This window comes from Acomys minous, assembly GCF_964271855.1.
Source record: "Acomys minous genome assembly, chromosome: 16".
NCBI lineage: Eukaryota > Metazoa > Chordata > Mammalia > Rodentia > Muridae > Acomys > Acomys minous.
This window is the reverse complement of record NC_140498.1, coordinates 22519496-22526423: the sequence shown is the minus strand read 5'-3', so window position 1 is coordinate 22526423 and position 6928 is coordinate 22519496.

The following is a 6928-nucleotide window of genomic DNA, read 5'->3' as shown; positions in this document are numbered from 1 at the left end:
TCTTGATAACCTGTTATCCTTCCTCTGAGCGCCCCCAGGCCTCCCCATCAAAGGGACGTGATCAAATATGGGGCACCAGAGTCCGTGTGAAAGTCAGTCCCCAAGAAAACACTAAATCTGGAAAATTCCAGACTGAAGAATGTTTATAATTAAGTCGATAAAATTCAAAATTGGGCTTCCTATAAACTACAACTCAGTGTTTCTTGGGTTTTAGTTTTGTTTTTTAAACAAAAGATTAGAAAAAATATTTCTTAGCTACTAACAAGTTTATTTATAAATACTGTTTTCCCATCCAAAGATGTTTAAATGGTGGGGGAGGGAATAAAAACCATAGGGCTGAGACTGCAGCTTAATGGTATTGCTTAAAAGCTCACCTGAAATTTTGTATACCTTTTTTTTTTTTACCATTACCTTAAACAAAGAAACAAACAACAACCATAACAAAAGGTGATCATGACCACTAATAAATTTAAGAATCAGGTGAGAAAGCTGAGACCATGCCCTCTACTCTAATCCAGGTGTATACAACTGTATGTGGGTACCCTGGCCTAGGATTCTGCGCTTTCAGTAACTGTTTCAGGGAGGGGATGTTCCATGCACAGTCCAAGAGCAAGATACAAAATATGTAAAATCAATATGTTGAAAATCTTCACAAACACAAAATTCTGAAGACTCATGTCTTTGCGTTTCTATTGCTGGGATGAGACACCGTGACCAAGACAAGCTGGGGAGGAGAGGGTCTAGCTGGCTTACACTTCCATATCACTGCCCATCATTGAAGGAAGTAAGCTCAGGAACTCAAACAAGGCAAGAACCTAAAGGCAAGAGCTGATGCAGAGGCCATGGAGAAGTTCTGCTTATTGGCTTTCTCCTCCTGGTTTGCTCAGCCTGATTTCTTATAGAACCCAGGACCTCCAGCCCAGGGATGGCACCACCCACCCAAAAATGGGTGAGTCCTTCCCCATAAATCTCTACTTAAGAAAATGCCCTCAAGCTGGGCCATTTCCTCAACTGATGTTTTCTCTTTTCAGATAACATTAGCTGTGTCAAGTTGACATAAAAACTAGCTCCCAACAAATGTTTTTATCGGACTCTTCTATTAAATTCAGAGGCCTTACCACAGTCAAATCCATAGAACAGTATTTTATCCATTTGATAAAGTTTAAGTTATTCATTCATAGTCATTAAATAGACATTGCTTGAATAAACATGGAAGACTACTCTCTTCTCTTCTCTTCTCTTCTCTTCTCCTCTCTCTCTCTCTCTCTCTCTCTCTCTCTCTGTGTGTGTGTGTGTGTGTGTGTGTGTGTGTGTGTGTGTGTGTGTGTGTCTGTGTGTCTGTGTGTCTGTGTGTATAAACTGCCCATTAATCAAAGTCCTGACTTACAGTGACCGATCCTCTACCACAACCCATGAAGCATCGAGCTATTGTTTCAGAAGCGAGCTTGACTACCAGGACTCACCTAAGATGAACCACGGTATGTCCATAATCTCAGGAACCGCCATACTCTTGTCTGGGTCTTTGTTCTCAAATATGACCAGTGAAGGGACTGGGTGATACATAGGATACTAATAGCCTTTATAATTTTTATTTGTATGTTTATTTATTTTAGTGCATAATTAGTGTACAAATGCTAGGTTTCATTAAGGCATTTTCAAAGAAAGTTTGGCTTTGTTGATTCTCCTCCTTGTCTCCTCTCCATTCCTCTCCACACTGTGTCCTTCCATGCCCAGCCTCCCCCTACCATCTCCTTTCCTCCTTGATGTTGAATGACCTCTTTGCCCTCTCTCACCATATTCAGCATCTCCTCCCCCTCTAGTGGTCTCCTTTCTAGCTTTATAGTCTATAGCGACACTCATACGCTCTTATATAATTGCATATAAACAGTCAAAGTCATGGTTAGCCTATAAGAGAGCAGGATTTGGTCTTTTTGAGTCTGGGTGGCCTCACTTAATATAGTACTTTCATATCATTCACTTCTCCTAAAACTTTCATAGTTTCATTTTTTTCTTTATAGCTGAGTAAAATCCCATGGTGCATATGTACCACATTCCCACTCTCCATTTATCTCTTGATGGACATCTAGGCTGGTTCCACTTGCTTGCTACTGTGAACAATGCAACAATGAATGTGAATATGCTAGTACCCTGAAAACTTTTAAAAATGATTCATTCTATTTCTATGTCCTCATTCTACATAACTGGTACTTGTAGAATGGGTCTTCTTACTTCTATAACCATAACCCCTGCCTTTGTGAGAAAAATGAACTTTCATCCAAAACCTAGAACAGTACAATGAGTGTCTTTGAGACAATAAAACTCGGGGTCTTTTCCATGAAATGAAGGTTACCGTATTTTCATGCCTCAATTAACATGAATGTCACCATGGAGAGAATGGACTTTAAGCTTCTGTAGAATCTTAAGGAAAACCATCCCCAAAACAAGACTGGCTACAGAGTATACTCCATAAAAACCTACAGCAGGACCTGAGCTGGGGATCACTTTAAATATGTAAAGTTTATTGAATGTCTATGTTGTGAAAATGCCTAAATTCAAAGGTATGGAAGATACCCCAGAGGTACAGCATGATCTGTTTGATTACCCACTGCATGAAGAGTTACCCATTGTGTGGGGTTTTTTCCCCAATAATTAACTTATTTAATCACTTTACAGCCTGACCACAGCCCCATCCCTCTTCTCCTCCCAGTTCCACCCCTTACCTCCTCCCCACATTTTTCATCCCCTTCTCCTCAGAGAAGGGGAGGTCCCCCATTAATACCAACCAACCCTGACATATCAAGTCTTTGCAGGAGGACTAAGTGCATACTCTTCCACTGAGGCCAGACAAGGCAGCCAAACTAGGAGAAGTATCCAAAGGTAGTCAACAGAGTCAGAGACAGCCCCTACTCCAATTGTTAGGCGACGCACATGGTTACCAAGCTGTACATCTGCTGCATATGTATAGGAGGCCTAGGCCCAACCCATTGCATGGGTTCTGTTTTTATTCCTGACTCCAAAACACGTCATATTTGTGGGTTTAGCCAGGATACAATTTTTCAACAATGAAATATGGTGATAATAAGAGACAGTAATGTGTGTAAAGCATACTGTGCAGTGTCTTGGGCACAGGGAATTCTCATCAACTAGAACTCGCATATAAGTGAGGTAAAAATACACATATAGATACTCTGAGCAGGTTACACTCATGAAGAACAAGATGGAGTTAGTGTTACAAAAAAGTACAAGTAAAATGTCAAGAGAACTCAGAGGCAGAGGAAGTAGAGCTAACAGCTTGTAGTAATGATCATGAAACAGCTGGAAGAGGAGACAGTGAAAGAGAAGGTTCTGGCTGATTTCTTTTCCTGAGACCCAAGACTAAACCCTATAATATTTTTGATTTTTCAAAATAAAATCTCTTTAGCATTAGAAAAGTCTTAAAAATCATAGTTGGTGAAAGAGTTTGGGTGACCCTACAGAGTAATAAGAAAGACTCTAGTGCTTTTCAGAGTCAGGAAGAATAATTATGCTATAGAATTAATTAGTAAGCTATTCTTGGTCGTTACTCTGTAATACATTGGTCCCTTGAATGCTAAGAATTAGAAATACCACAACTATATCATATATTTTCTCATATAGTTACGTGGGGGTAACCAGAGATCTATTCTTACCCAATTTTCAAACTAATGGGTAACTGTTGACACTACAAAGTACCTACTATTAAAAGTGAAGGATTCCAAAGTCACAGCTAGTGCATAGTAAGAGGCCCTTATTGAAGAGTTCACATCACTCTAGTGCCTAGTTGAGTATTGCCTTACTCTCTCTGGGATGTTGGAGTTAAAGTACCTTAGGCTAGATAACTTATCAACAACGTCAATAATTTGGTAAGTTCTAGAGCCTGGGAAGTCCAAGGGTAAGCTTCCAGGAGAGCCAGTGTCTGGTGGTAGCTTGCTTTCTGTTTATCAAGGGACCCTGTTGCTATGTCATTTTGCAGTGGATGTAGGGCAGGGGAGGCGGGTAGTTGGCAACAGAGTTCACTCAATCTTTTTTCATAAATGCAAGCATCCCATTTATGAACAAGGAGCTCTCACGCCTTCATCACATGCCAAAGGCCCCCAACTATTCATGCTCTCACCTTGGACACTAAGCTCCAAGGATTTCAGGGGACACCCCCATTCAGGTGAGAGCAAGTAAAAAGTATTTAGCAGTGCCCAGCAACTGTGTGTTGAGTATATAAAGTAAAATTTTACAATTCGTCTCAGCATTGTTTAGACTTACATACTCTACTCTGTTCCTTTCTCCAGAATAATTGGCAGTTGTATATTTTCTACAATTGCTTCCAGACCTCACTTCCATTCTATAAACCCTCAAATTTGGTCAAAGGTCAGCATTTGTTTTTAATGAGAAGACCAGCTCGCACTTTGTGAGTGCTTACCATACTCCCAGCTTTGTGACGAGTGCTCAGCATACTAACTTAGTTCTCACGTAATGCTCCTGATTATATTACTCTTTTATTTCCACCTTTGTGACAGAAAAAAGTGGCATGGAAGGACTAAAGAACATGACAGAGGCAGCCCATACTCACCCAGCTTGGGCAGGCATTACTGTCCTCCACAATTTCATCACAGGCATCAATCAATTGGACTTTAGTCCTTGACTGGAGAAGTAACGGTGTTGGCTTCTGTCTTCTTAGAATAAATCACAAATGGTGACCCCATAAGTAATGACTTGTTGGGGAGTTCTGCTGACCCTTAACCATAAAACTAGATTCCAAGAAGAAAAAGGGGGGGGGGAATGTTCTGTCAGTGGTGAGTGATGGATGTTGAGCTACCAGAAATGAAGCCAGCCGCCTTGTGAATCTCTCACCTGCCTCTTCTCCTCATAAACACTCACCCTTCTTTAGGTGAGTGCTTACTCTCCTTTACATTTTAAAGGCATGATTGATTGATGCAATGGTTTAGGATAGTTCTTACACATGTGTCTTTTCTTTTGAAGACATGCCTGCAAAACATGTCTTCTCCCAAGCATGGAAGTTCAGGTCAGAGTCCAGCTTATCCCTAAAGCAGATTATTTAGTTGCCTAGGAGATGGTATTCGGTGGGTAGGGAAGTCTCTTCCCTGAGAAAGGGGGAACAGAGACAAAAAAAAAGTTATATATGTATATAGAATGCTTTCCTGCTCTAAGAAGCCTGAAGCTCCTCTAAATGGAAAATCAACGTTAATTCTACAATAGTATGTAAACAAGAATTTTAGGTAAAGCCTGTAAGAAAAGGAATATAGTAGGCCCTATTAATGTTCAATTGGAAAAAACTAATATCAAAGTCCTTCCTGGGAATCCAAACACAAAAAGAAAGCAGAATAATAGAGCCCAACAAAAGTGAGGTAAGATGGGGAAGATACCCCCTCTCATTTCACAGATAAGGCACCAAGCAAGAATTGGCCTTTGTCTCACCCTCAAGACACTGTAGTTTGCCTCAAGTCTTTCTACAATGTTCTTTCTACCTGTGACTTCCCATCTTCATTATGCAAAACTCTTCCTCGTTCTCCAAAAACATGCTTAAACATCCTCACATCTCTACATATCCTTCCCATTGCCATGGCATCTTACACACCTTTCTATTGTCATTACTTATATTAAATAAAAACAGGAGGAAAAGAAAAGAGAGCATGAGAGTAGACAGGGGAAGGTGCACATGTTCCTGAGTCCATACCCTTGAAAGCTATGCATGATAATACAGATCACAAGGGAAAGCAGAGCTTGGCAACAGTAACTTGTCTGAGGTCCTGGGTAAATGCAGGGCATAACTAAGGCTCTTTCCTATTGTAAAACTCTTCCATTCTGGCTCACAATCCATCTTCCGTACCATGCACTACTTTGATGATTTGATGCTAAACTTGGAACAGAAACCCTAATGTTACTTCATTTCCCACCACACCCAAGCCACTGAATGCGCAGCGGAGAGCCCTCCATGTTAGGGATAAAAGGATCAGTGTGATGAGCAAGAGGATAAGGAAAGATAGATCTACAATGGAGTGTGTAAGTTGAGTTAATCTAATGAAACTAAACCAATGCCCTGTTACTCAGTAGCAGGCCTGCAGAGACTAAGCCAGGAAGAAAAATGAAGGCTCTAACATGTAAAATCAGCCACAGGATTGCACTGGCCTGCAGTAGTGTCTGTTACACATTAGGCCTTCTATCATCAATGGACACAACTCTTTTAAGGATATGAACTAGCAGTTGGGACAGAGATAGACGGGATGGCTGCTTTCTTTGCATTTGATGCGAATATTTTTGTAGTGTAGATTTCTAGGCAGAGAGATATGTGCTTACTTATTCTAGCAGAAATGTTAGATTTCTCTTGAAGGGGTTGCTAATACACACTCCCCTCATGTATTGCACATGATAGAGTGTTTGGGAGTCTAGCCCGGGCATAGGAGTTCTATCCTGGGAGCTCTGGCTTCCTTTCTAATGAAATGAAAATGTCTCAGAAGTTCTATGTCTGTATTGAGAGTTGGTAGAACACTAGCTTAGAAATCATTCTTGAGGTCAGAATCCCATTGTCCGGAAACAATTTGTGTGAACTCCCCAAGTCCCTCCACACGTAGGAGGATGAGTGGCTTCTACTCCTACTTTCTTTTCTTCTCAGTCCAACACACCCTTTCATACACAGAATAATAAGCCTCCACCTTCAACTGTCTATGGAAGTCAGGTGTTCTCTTGATTCCTGTTGCTGTGGTAAACACCATGACCAGAAGTAGCTTAGGGAAGAAAGGATTTAGTTTAGCTTACACTTCCATGTCCCAAACTATCATGGAGTTAGGGGAGGAACTCAAAAACAGGAACCTGAAGTCAGAAACTGAAGCATAGACCACAGAGAATATTGCTTACTAGGTCCCTTCCTCTGGCTTGCTCAGGTCGTTTCTAATACTTC